This window comes from Dicentrarchus labrax, unplaced genomic scaffold (assembly GCF_905237075.1).
Source record: "Dicentrarchus labrax unplaced genomic scaffold, dlabrax2021, whole genome shotgun sequence".
In the NCBI taxonomy this organism is placed as follows: Eukaryota; Metazoa; Chordata; class Actinopteri; family Moronidae; genus Dicentrarchus; species Dicentrarchus labrax.
The window spans coordinates 9598545-9612151 of record NW_026136715.1 but is presented as its reverse complement, the minus strand read 5'-3'; the positions used below and the strand labels follow the sequence as shown (position 1 = coordinate 9612151).

At 40.9% G+C, this 13607-nt stretch overlaps 1 protein-coding gene across 1 annotated transcript in view; it reads left to right on the top strand.

Annotated features, from left to right (window-relative positions):
• Positions 1-13607, top strand: part of LOC127376766 (nuclear receptor coactivator 3) — a 65439-nt gene that overhangs the window by 1080 nt on the left and 50752 nt on the right. The gene's annotated exons all lie outside the window — the stretch shown is intronic.

Here is a 13607-nt window from a genome sequence, read left to right as displayed (position 1 = left end):
CCTTCATAACCCCCCTCCTGTCATCTGCTTCATCCTCAGCAATATGTGTCTCACTGTATATCTGCAGGGGGCAGCACCGTGGCCCTGTGCTATACACTGTAACCCTGATGGTCCACGGTTTGATCCCTCAAACAGCCAGCCTGTGTGTGTGTGTGTGTGTGTGTGTGTGTGTGTGTGTGTGTGTGTGTGTGTGTGTGAATAGCACCATGTCCTTGAGCATTACACCATAGCCTAGACTACTAGATACCTGCTCGCTCTGGATAATGGCAGTCTGCTCTTCAGTGTGTGTGTGTGTGTGTGTGTGTGTGTGTGTGTGTGTGTGTGTGTGTGTGTGTAAACAGTAGTTGAATGGAAGGGATGCAGATGGTTTGTGTGTCAGTGTGGACAGGTGAGGGATGTCAGGTGGAGTTAATTACACTAAGGTTAATGTTTAAATTTAAGATCTCTTTGCAAGCCTTGTATTGTGCCTTGAGTAAAGGTGCGGCTAATGATTATCTTTATTATTGATGAATCTGTCATTATTTTTCATCTATGAAATATGAAAAGAAAAAAGAAGTAAATTGGAAAAATGTCCCAGTTTCTAGAGTTCAAGATGACATCTTTAAATTACTTTTTCTGCCCCAAAAACCCCCAAATATTAAGATTACAAAGATATAAATAAGAGAAAAGCAGATTATACTCACACTGGTTTGAACTTTTGATTTATAGATGACATTAACAAACATTTTCTTTGTGCACAAACCTAAAAAAGAAGTGATATCAGGTTAATCTTGATACCGTTCTTTCTGCTTTCAACTGCTGTATGTCAACTCTGGATTGCTGCTTATCAACGGGTTAAATGATTCATCGATTATCAACATCTTTGGCAAATAATTTTTTTCTGTGGGTCCTTTTTAATCAACTGATCATTTCAGCTCTATGGTGGGCTGAGCTGTCTGTCTGCTGGCCAAGTGGAGGGGTGTGGCGGCGAGAAGCCCTCTCCTTGTTCCACAGCACCCCTCTCCTGACAGATTTACAGTCAGTTCTGTGGCCCATGCCTCTGCACACGTGCAGACACACACGCGCCTACAACCTGCTCGCGAGGAATCGAATGGACTGGGAGGGGTGCGGGCAAGCTGCTCGGACCCGCAGGCACACACGAGGGGTCCTCGCTAAGCGGATGGCGGGATACATGCGTGTATGAGGAGGAGGAGGGTGACAGTGATGCATGATGTTTGCTGAATGGGGAAAAAGGGGACAGAGGTTAGCAAGGGATGCTGGTGACTGGGTCAGGGGCTGGGGGCAGGGCTCACGAGGCTTAACGGGAGGGAGGCAGGACCTCACACACCAGCCTGGGAGCATGGGAAGCTCTGATTGTGTGCGGAGGAGGAGGAGGTTTGTGAGGGGGTGTGTACATTAAGAGGAGGGGCTCAGGTGGAGTCTCTTGTTGGAATTCTACCTGGCCTTTTTTTTTTTTTTTTTTTTGTCTTTTGCATACTTCCTGGTCCCTTGTTGATCTTGTTTCTGCTCCTCCTCAACTCTGCTCAGTCATTTGTCGAGGTGTTTTTTTCTCTCTCTCGCCCCTTTCTGTAGAATCAGGAAGTTTTCTGACCACATTCTTTGCCTTGCTCCCTCTCTCTCGCTCTCTCTCTTCTCTGTGGTATGTCTCTCGCTGTCCCCTACCTCCCCCAGCTGCAGTGAAGTGAGCTGAACTGTTGTCCTGTTGTTGTTGGGGGCCCCTCTCCCATGTGTCAGGATGTGTTAAACAGGAATTAATCTTCATCAGCTCACATTGATTTTGCTCTGTGGAGGAAGGGTCTTTTTTGTCACTTATTTTTGTCCTCTTGTCCTTTTACTCGGGCATCTCCAGTCCAGCAATGGATACCCCCGCTTTTTTGGTTCATCCCCAGTGACGAGAGCTAACAATGTAATTTTTTACTTTAGATATTTATATCAAAACATTACTTTTTTCAGTACCAGTAGAAACACAAATATTAAGCCTTATCCCTAAATAAAATAGTCAAATACGTGAATTAAGAGCAAGTTGCAATTAAATAAGTGAAAAACAACAATTAGTAAACTGCAATTGACTTTTTGCGAAGCCCTGCCCCCCTTAGTTACTGTTGCTATGCCTGTCAAGCATTCCATTCTAGAACAGCACACATACAGTTCTAATGAGAGATTTTCACTCAAAAGTAAAATAAACTTAATGTATATATATATATTTTCTGTGTGGGTCCTTGGTTCTCATTCTTTTAAATATATTTGGGACTTATTGCCTTTTTATTTAACAGTACAGCTCCAGATAAACAGGAAGGGGGGATTGCACACAGCAAAGGGCCACAGGTCAGACTCGAACCCATGGCCGCTGCAGCAAGGGCTCAGCCTTCATACATGAGCTCTACCAGGTGGAGCTACCAGGGCGCCCCTAAAATGAGAATCCTGTAAATGGGTCTTATGTATACGCTAAAAGTCTGAGACTTAAGCTGCAGGTCAGCATCGACACCAGTTTAGGGTCCATGTAGAAGACGTGGAAATAAAGAAAAGCTGTTGTATTGCAATGAAGGGCTAGATCATAAGGAAGAAAGATCACTTCTGTTTCTAACATAACACTGTTTAGCTGCTTAGCTTAGGATTTGTTTGTATTTTCAAATGGTCTGTTTTGACTTATAAATCTGTAGTGCCGAACTTTTGTCTCCCCCTTCTGGCAGTGAGAGTAATTTATACAACGCTGTCAACGCGTGTTTATGAAATATGCTAATGCCATAGGCTCCGCCATACTCCTAGTTGCTTGTAGCCTACCATTGATTTGTGGCTCTGGTTGCTCCCTTCAAACCAGTCCTTGACATAAAACACATGGGAAGGAATGTTGCCACAGACACTAGATTAATATATATATATACGTATAAAGAGTTATACTGCAAAATAAATACGGATTTATCTGGTGGTGAATGCTGAATCAGCATTGTGTTTGAACTGCTATCTCAGCTGACATTGCTGGGGTTACTGGAGAGCAGCACAGAGCTGTTAATGTTAGCGTAAACTCTGATAGCTTTACGACTGGCTTCCACACATGGGGTAGTACTACAGATTGGATGTGTTAGTCTTGAATGAATGAATGTCCTTGGCCTTGGATGTAGCGCTCCTTTATAACTGTTGATCGTACGCTAATTAGTCTGACATGCAAACAATTACAGCTACGTTAGAGCAGATAAACACGGTTTAATGCGTTCCCATCTAAAGCCCCGCGTACGCTGTTGGTATTGTGGAGAAATCTAAAGCTCGCCCAGGTATCCTGAGCTATGATTGGACAATCAGGGGTCAAGGGAAGGGTTTAGCAAATGGTCTGACTACACATTCAATGCCAGAGTTTGGTACATTACTACAGACACATTTCAATCAATACCAAAAATGTGTTACGGTTCAGTATCTACAGCCTGTCCTCCATTAGCTCAACGGCGAAACAAAAGGAACACAAACACAGCATCGTAATGTGTCTCTTCTATGATTTTGCATATGTCAGGTTAATATTTGCCAACATTTATGGCTCTTCTCTTAAGCCAGAGAGCACAGAGCCAACATTCCCGTCTGTAAAGTTATCAAGAGACACATTTTGCTGCTGCTCTTCCGATAATGAATTGGAGATAGACGGGGGATTTATGTGTTGGCTTTAGCTTTGACACCCAAATGAGCTCTATTTTATCATTAACAGTCTGAAACCAGAAACACTACCCACATCCTGTTTTTTTTTTTTTTTTTAAACCATCTTGGCTGCTTTCAAGGGTTATAAGGCCACTCTCCACTTAACCATCAATGAAAATCCTTCACCGAGTGTCTTTTGAAAGCTTTGAGTTTTATTTATTTAACAATAGGGAGTAAATGGATCCTTAAGTGTTAAAGTTCATCTTAATTACTGGTTGATTGTGTTTTGCTACAGTTAGCTGTCCCTTCTCCCAGTACACTCAGAAGTGTTTTACATTAAGATAAACCGCTGATGTGATGATCTTATTGTCAGTAGTGGTGCGTGTGACTGATATGACTGTGCTGTGTGTGTTGGTGTCAGTGCTCTAGTGGTTGTGCAGGAAGCTGACGTGCTTTCATGAGTCAAGACAATACAGGAAGAAATGTTAGTGCCACACATAATTTCTCAGTGTCGACAACCACCTTCAGTATCACAGATCATTGTTTCCTAAAGATGTCAGGATCTATTGGCAGAAGTGGAATATATTATGCATAGCTGTTTTCATCAGTGTATAATCACCTAAATATAGAAAGTGTTATGTTTTTGTTACATTAGAATGAGCCTTTTATAGCTACAGACACCGCGGGTCGCCTTACATGGAGTCTGCCATGATGACGTGCCATGTTTCTACAGGCTCTAGATAGGGGCATTTGCATTTTGTTTTGCACATTTTGTGGCCACTGTAGTTTCTCCTTCTCGCCACTATACCACTAGATGCCACTAAATCCTACACACTGTTCCTTTAAGTGAAACAATGCAAAAGAGTCACAAAAAGTGCTTCAACCATCAGTCTTAATATTTTTCCTGTGCAGATAATTGACTTTTTTTGGGCGATTTCTACTTTGACATATATTCATCTCATTAAGTGTATGTGGCGAATGTGTTGGCAAACAACAATAACCATAATACCTGTAATACAGCAGATTCGGAGCAACATTATTTTGTTTTCATTTATTTAGTCCTGTTTCTGGCCACCAAGTCCAATTTTACTCTCCTTTTAGCTCTCCATCAACCCCTAAGGGAAATATCACGCTCTTTCTCTGCTAACCGCTCCACTATGTTCACCCACTAGTTGCTAACTGTGTTCAGGGAAGGTAGCGTACGGTCAGTTTATCAGAGCATCTTGCTGAAAACAGCTGCCTGCTGCGGCTGGAAAAGACAATGCAAGAGTGAATTTAAACAGTTACCGTTTGCTGTTGTGGTGGCAATTTGTTTAATAAAGCATACAAAGTATGATCTTGTCTTTCTGTTAGGTTTTATTCAAGTCATCCATGAATGGTCTCAACGCAACCGTCACGCACTCTCGTATGTGAAAGTCCGAAAGAGCCCCGATTGGAAGAAGCAGTATGGTTTTATCCCTGTTGGAGAACACAGTTACACATTCCTGAGTTCTGGGACAGTAAACAGACAGATAGTGTGGTGAGATGATCATGTCCTTGGCTTCTTTGTGAAGTCTCAACATCCTGCTGTTTACTTGGACATAGAGTGTAGTTAGTAGTGTTGTTTTTGGCGGCCTGTTTTAATTTTAGTTTTAGTCTAGTCTTTGTGTCAAACTGTCATTTTAGTTTTTATTAGTTTTAGTCACGTTTATACTCTTTTTAGTCTAGTAAAGTTTTAGTCTAGTTTTAGTCGACGAAAACTGATGACATTTTAGTCTCTTTTTAGTTATGCAATTCTATTTAACCCAGTTAATATAGTACAAGTACCTAGTATAATATAGACAAAACCAAAATTTTCTTTAAGTCACCCATTTCACAAGTCAAACAAGGTTATCTTATTATTATATTATTGTTACCTTATAGACTCAAGAATACAATCAATTCCAGACCCGGAAAACGCTCTGATTTTAATTTACAAAATAAATTTTCGTTGACGAAAGCAACACTAGTAGTTAGAAACAGGGCTGAAGGTTATATGCATATAATAGCCTCTTTAACAGTTTAGTATGGTTTTACAATGACCAGGTCAAAGGGTTGTATAGGTTCTTAAAAATTGCCATTACACTGTAAAACAAAACCAATCAGTTTTAAAGGTGCTAAAATGCTCCATAGAGTCTAGTGGAACTGTGGTTCATCACAACAAGCGACAACTTTCACATTGCTGTCCCATTGTTAGTATAAAAACATTGATTAGAGCAGCTTTAAGTTTCTTGTTATGTGATGTGTGTTTGCTATCATTCCCTCCCAACTCACAATTCATGAGTAAATGGGAAAACAGAGTCCTAAAGGATCATTTTGATAGGAAGTAACATTTTAAAAATCTTAGGGGGATTGAGTCATTTCTCATCTGTCACTGATGCACTTGCAGTTAGATGACACTTAAGTGGCTAGCCGAACTGTTATTAAGAACAGAGAACCATTGAGTAAAAGCGTAAATAAGCGGCCTCTGCACTGATTAGCATTTTTATTGGTTTATGCAATTTGAAGAAATCGGCAGAAATATGAAGTGAAACATTTCATGAGAGAAATATCACAAAAAAATTCAATTATGGAAGAAATTCTTGTCAAATAGAAGCTACAGTTTGGGTTTCAGTGAGCAGTGTGACATATTCTCAGACCACATGTGAAAATATAAATTCTGATTTCTGTCACATTCAAACCATATACACGACGCAGGGAAATAACCATTTACACCTTATAGTTGGTTGTGGTTGTCATTGTTTCGTTCACACGTCATGTCATATGTCTGCTGGCTGTATCTGTGATTTATACCAGAGCTTGAATGAGTCTCAAATTCAGTTCATTAAAAGTGGTTCCTTGTTTACAGTTTGACTGTGTGTGTGTGTGTGTGTGTGTGTGTGTGTGTGTGTGTGTGTGTGTGTGTGTGTGTGTGTGTGTGTGTGTGTGTGTGTGTGTGTGTGTGTGTGTGTGAGTGAGACATTCAATTTATTCAATAAAAAAACAAAAAACATTTTTAAATAAATCGCTTGCTGCAATCGGGTTTGCATATCTGTAAGATTTGAGTAGAATTTACAGCAGAAAAGGTTAGAAATCGCTGTTAATCTCCACTTCGCTGCCGTGAGATGGGTAATGACATGCATCAAGGGTCGTACTTGTACTTGAGCAAAGTTATGAAAGAAACTTGTGCTGTCGTGTACAGAACTCTACACAATTAACCAAATTCATTGAATAAAAACATTATGAATCTCTTACTGACCTAAATTTATTCATATCGCTACACCAACCAACAACATCTGAGCATAAATTGAACCAACCAATCAGCCAACAGCCATTTAATTCCACAAAACCAACTTGAGAAAAAGAAAATGCACGTAATGATGTTTGTATAATGAATCCACAAATATATTAATAATTTATTAATTGTTGAAGTTGATTTTCTATAACTGTGAATTGAATATTCTTTTCTCGGACAAATAAGCAATTTTAAGATATCGTCTTTGACTAATGATAGGTATTTTAAAAAAAATTTGGGACATTTTATAGGAACAACAAATCAAAAAGGTAAGTAAAGTAAGTGACAAATAAATAGATGGTATAAATAATTCCTAAAATGTGATCATTGTTTATATTTTCCTGCTGCAGTCAGGCCTGTGTTAAACAATGATCTAGAGCGAGTTGTGAAACCAGGTCACTGAACACGTGTTGGCCGGTTCAGACTAATGGCAAACACAGGTCATGTCCTTGCATTGGTTGGAAATTGATCCAAGAGTTGTTAGTTTTACTCATTTCATCTATTGGACGTGCCAGTTGTTTTGTCATTTCAGCAGAAAACATTATTTTGGCTTTAAAAAACATTTTTCTAGTAAAGTTAAGGTGCTAAAAAAGTAGTTTTACATTTGTCTGTGATAGCAGAATAACTAAATATCAGATTTTGAGGGATGAACTGAACTGATGGGAAACAGTGAGTTGATAGAAAGAGATGAGCTGACTGTTAGAAACAACTGTCGACTGTATCCTCGATTTCAGTTTCCTTTCTTTCTCCAGAATGCCTCAGTGCAGCTCATGTCCTCTGCTGCTTGATTTTTCTGAGAGCTATTTCTTCTGTGAGAGGAATGTCAAGTGCTCATCCTGGTGCGTTTCTCCCTTTTTTTCTGTGTTTTGTTTTTGTTTCTTGCAGTTCACTCTTGATTTTTTGTCTTTTTTTTCTCCTCTTCCAGTCTTGTCCGCTTCGGTCTTTGTCTCCTCCGCTCTGTTTCATTCTCACTGTACGCAATTACCTGATGCCCAGGACTAAATAAATATATAAAAAAGGTTTGTGTGTTAATATTAAGCATATTGTCTTTGTACAACCGTGGCTTTCTTTTGTGTTAGTACAGGTCCCTGTGTGTGAGTAAATGTGAGTGTGTGTGTGAGAGAGATGAAGGAAGAGGAGGAGGAGGAGGGGGGACAGAGAGTGAGGAGCAGAGGAGGGGGGAGGAGACGTGGAGAGTCGTTTTATTAACGTGGCGACTCCCGCTAAAATTCAGGGAGTGCTGTTGCATCCAGCTGTTACTGGTTGCGCGAGGCTTCGTTGCCATAGCAACACAGCCCTGCGCGCCTGCTCAAGGTCGTTCATCCAGTTCTGAACTGAGCAGCGTGCTGCACATAGGATGCACACGGAGAGGGGGAGAGAGAGGGAGAGAAAAACAGAAAAACTACTTCAAAGTGACCAATCAAAAGCACTTGACGTTGCGGTCGGTGAACAAACTCAACCCTCCCTCCGCCCCCCCCATCTGATACACACACACACACACACACTAACACACACACACACACACACACATACACAGACACACATGCATGCTTACTTTCTTCAATAAAGACAAACAAACAAAAAAGAACCTCTGGCCTTGGGGCTTGTAGGTTTTTTTGCCAGCTGATAAAATATTTAGCTGGTCAGTGGGAGAATGAGGGATACAGTGGCTGGAGAAGAAGCGAGCAGCAGAGCTTGGCTTTGTGTTTTCCTTCCTCTAATGGTGCATTGCTGTGAGGCTACCTGGGGCTTCTTCCACCTCCTCTTCACTCCTCTCCTCTCCACTCCTCTCCTCTCCTATCCTTTCCTTTCCTCTCCTCAGAGGGTTGCAGCATCCCTCGGGGGCTCTGCTGCATGTTTGCCGGCACTGACTGGACTCAGTCTTACTGTACAGCACACATTGTACCTTAGAGGCCCCAATACACTGTGTGATGGCAGCAGACTTGCAGGTTCATTGCATGTCACACTGTGCGTAATTGGGTCTAATAAAATCTTGGTTGAAATCTGTGTCAGAAAACATCAGTTATGAGGCATGTCATTGTGAGGTTAATAGCTAGTGAATCGCTGCGTTATGAAGTAAATGGAGTCTACAGCCTTGCTAGCAGCTCTGTGTGGCTCTTAGGCACAGTGATGCTTTGAGCTAAATGCTAATACTAGCATGGCAACATGCTCACACTGATAATAACTGCGTGATGTAAAACTGGTATAATGTTTACTATGTTCACCATCTTAGCTTAGGGTGTTAGCACGGTAAAATTAGCCAATTATTACTAAACACAAAGCACATCTGAGGCGGTTGGGAATGTTGTCAGTTTTGCAGGCATTTGGTCCTTTGCCCTGGTGGTGGCACTAAGTCAGGGGTCAACTAAACGTGTTAGGATTTTACATGAATGTCTGAGAAAGTTCATGGCCTTCCATCCACTGGTTGTTAATATAGATATTACATAAAAGTGGTGGGCTGGCATTGAAATTACCATCCCTGCAGCCACACAAAGAGACATGTCATCAGTTATAGTGTGCCGTAACATATCATTTGTAGGGATGTCACAAGAACCGATACTTTGGTACCAAGTCGATGCCGAAGTTCTGCAAACGTGACGGCGCTCGTTTACTTTCTTTATGATGGTATTAACTGTATTGGGACGTATACATACGGCAGACATGGCTGACGGCAAAACCTGCTGCCAGGAAAAAACCAAAAACAACGGTTTGATGACATTACCACTGAGAGCAAAGGGGGTACATCCCACAGCGACAGCCACACACAGCGTCATCTTGTAACTACATTGACCACAAGACAGAGCAGGTTGGGATCTAATTCACCTGAAGTGGCAGGGATTGATCGATCACATTGTGTGTTCACTTCGCAGTTAGTAATCAGAGAAGCACGTCACAATGTTGGGATAGAAAGAGTGTTCAAAAGTAGAGTCAAATGGCTCCATCAGTCATTTTATTAAGGTAGGTGTGTGTGGAAAAACTCTCCTCAGAAGCAGAAGAACACCACCTTAAGAGACCTAAGAGATGTAGTTCATTGCTGCTCTGCAAATAGTGAGGGTGAGACAGAAGAGGACCACCGTCAGCAAGCGTTACAGATAAGCACTTGACTATCTGTTCTTGAATGTGGCACAAAATCGTGTGAAGACAAAATTTGATCGCGCCTAATATGCAGGGTGGTTTTCTTCTTCTTTTTCTGTCTTTTGTCTTTTTGCTATCTGCAGGGTGCACACAGGGTTCAGCAGGATTTTCACAAACCTACATATTCGCTGGAAGAGCAGTGACGCATCTTGTCACTTTTTGTGGTCAGTGATGCAATGGTCTTGGGCAAACGTGTGTGTATGCACATTATGTTTAAAAGAAAGTTAGAAAAAGCGCAATCTGTCACCTTTTTGTGAGCCTCGTGCAGAGTAGAGCTGGATGTTAGTGGGAGGAGGGGGTTAGTTTCACGTTTCTTCTTGCTGTAAGGTAATAGATGCTTATTAAAGGGGTCCTCCTTATTTTCCATTGTAAAAATCCGGGCCCTAGTTTATGTGTTTTAGAGCTCCTTAACGTGGCCGTGCACACACACTTATACAAACATTTATGGGGTAGGAGTTGAGGTAAATGTTACCAGCTGCACCACAGCGAGCAAGTGGCTTCAACTCTGCCTGAACCCGACTGTTACGTGACCACCTCCTCAACTTAATTCACTCCCGTTCTGCCTTCCCCTCGGCCGCCACACCTCCGATATCACTCTACCCCCACCATACACAAACATACACACATGCGCACACAGCGCCGTCTCCATCCTCCAGCTCCTCTCTCCAGTGTCACCAGCAGCAGCATCACTCATCTCAGGATAGCAGGAGAGCACTCCAAGGTCCGCTACCCCCACCTTGTTACCTTGGTGTGGAGCAGCAGGCCGGCCAAGCTGGCTTTGCCTGATTGGCTGCCCCTCCGCCTCCCCTCCGAGGTCACACTGTTGGTGCTGTGATGTCACAGAAGCTTGTTTATCCGTACCTCTTGTCAAGCTCTGTTGCAACATACTGTATACAACAGTACCTAAAGCATTACTGGTATTAGTCACTGCTTTATTCTTTATTGTTTATTTGGATCCCCAGTAGCTTCCACAAAGTGGTCGCTAGTCTCCCCACACTAGAAACACGACAACAGATAAACAACCATTTGAAATCACTCAGTATAAATTAAATAAGAGGCAACAAGGCAATTGTAGAAGATCAGGAAATAAGTGAAATAATATGAAAAGGTAGATAAGAGAAACAAAAAAATTTCAAAATCATAACACAAAATACAGTTTAAAAGGTTCCAAAACAAAAATAACAAAAGGTAACATGTTACTCTTTATTTATATTTTGTTAATAATTATTGAGCCATTTAGTAATTTTATTATTAAGAAAAGTTTACTTTTGAACTGTCAGGGGGTAGCATATTCCAGGCAAGAAGCTCTGTAGACAAATCTGGTGACGGATTTATGTGTTGCACTATCAAGTGCCGCCACCTTCACTGCAGTGGCTGTGAACACATTTACACTTACAGTGGAAGCAGAGACGTTTGGGTTGATCACAGTCGCAGTCAATTAATTTTTCAGCCTCAAAGCACTACTCTGAAATGAATAATGTGACAAAGAATTTAGGGAAAAAATAACACTAACGCACCGCCTCTTTCCAACCCTTCACAGTGTGTCAGTCAGTCCTTTAAAGTAGCTGTAATTAAACCCCTTCTTAAAAATCCCACTCTTGACCCAGGGGTTTTAGCCAACTATAGACCGATTTCTAACCTCCCCTTCCTCTCTAAGATTCTGGAGAAAGTAGCCGCCAAAGAGTTGTGTGACTTTTTACATAACAATAGTTTATTTGAGGATTTTCAGTCAGGATTTAGAGTTCATCACAGCACAGAGACAGCTCTGGTTAAAGTTAATAATGACCTCTTGATTGCTTCAGACAATGGACTTGTCTCTGTACTTGTATTATTAGATCTTAGTGCTGCATTTGACACCATTGACCATAATATTCTTTTACAGAGACTTGAGCATCAAATTGGCATTAAAGGAACCGCACTAAGCTGGTTTAAGTCATATTCATCAGATCGTTTGCAGTTTGTACATGTTAACGATGAATCTTCAATAAATACTACAGTTAGTCATGGAGCTCCACAAGGTTCTGTACTTGGACCAATACTATTTACTTTATATATGCTCCCTTTAGGCAAAAATTATTAGGAATCACTCTATTAACTTTCACTGTTATGCAGATGATATGCAGTTATATCTATCAATCAAGCCCGATGAAATTAATCAATTATCTGAATTACAAACATGTCTTAAGGACATAAAATCCTGGATGAGCTGCAATTTTCTGATTTTAAACTCAGGAAAAAAACGAAATTCTTGTTCTTGGCCCCAAAAATATAGATATAGTTACTCTAGATGGCTTTACCTTGGCCTTTAGCACCACTGTCAGGAATCTTGGAGTTATCTTTGAATCAGAATTTGTCATTTAATTCCCACATAAAGCAGACCTCCAGGACTGCCTTCTTTCATTTACGTAATATTACAAAAATTAGACACATCCTATCACAGACAGATGCAGAAAAACTAATCCATGCATTTGTTACTTCTAGGCTGGATTACTGCAACTCTTTATTATCAGGTTGCCCCAATATGTCCATTAAATCGCTCCAATTAATTCAAAACGCTGCAGCACAAGTACTGACAGGAACTAGAAAAAGAGATCACATCTCTCCTGTACCAGCTTCTCTGCACTGGCTCCCTGTAAAATTTAGAATAGAATTTAAAGTTCTCCTTCTCACCTATAAAGCTCTTCATGGTCAGGCCCCTTCATATCTTAAAGAGCTCATAGTACCCTATTACCCCTCTAGAACACTACGTTCTCTGAATGCTGGGCTACTTGTGGTTCCTACAGTCTTTAAAAGTAGAACAGGAGCCTGAGCCTTCAGTTACCAAGCTCCTCTCCTGTGGATATAAAGAGTTTGGTCTAGACCTGCTCTATTTGAAAAGTGTCCTGAGATAACTTCTGTTATGAATTGGCACTATACAAATAAAATTGAATTGAATGTGATAGTGGAGAAGCTAACTAAACCCAGCAGGAATTAAGTCATCAAACTCTGCGATTTCTTGCATTACGATCAGATACCTTTTTTAAAGTGGAATTTCACAGCCAGGAAACGTAGTACCAAACTAGCAAGATATATGCAGGGTAGTCAGTGGCTCACCATCGGCCCCTTGTTGTTTTAAGCAGTTAATTGTTGGTCCTTTGTCAGCAAGCCACTGACAGAATATGATTGAAACATGAGGATTTAATAATAATAATGGAGATTTATGAAATTGATTTCATGGAGCAGAAACTTAATTACAAAGTCTGTTTGTTAGTGGAGTAGCTGATAATAGCAGAAAAAGACGCCCACATTTCATTGAAAGTTTAGTAGATTCTAACTTTTTATTTCAACAAATAACAGGTTCTACAGGATCTCCTAGACAGATTTCTGGGCAAGGGTGCGTTAAAAGATGATATTATTTACTTACATGTATTTAGTTACGTTGTAAGTTAATACGCAGGTTTATAAGCGAGATGCCAGCACAGAAATGGCAGCTAGTCTACTTCCGCCTACAACCCGTCTGTGAAGAACAGTTCCCATCATACGGTTAGTTTATCGACATTGCATCACTAGGTAACCTGTG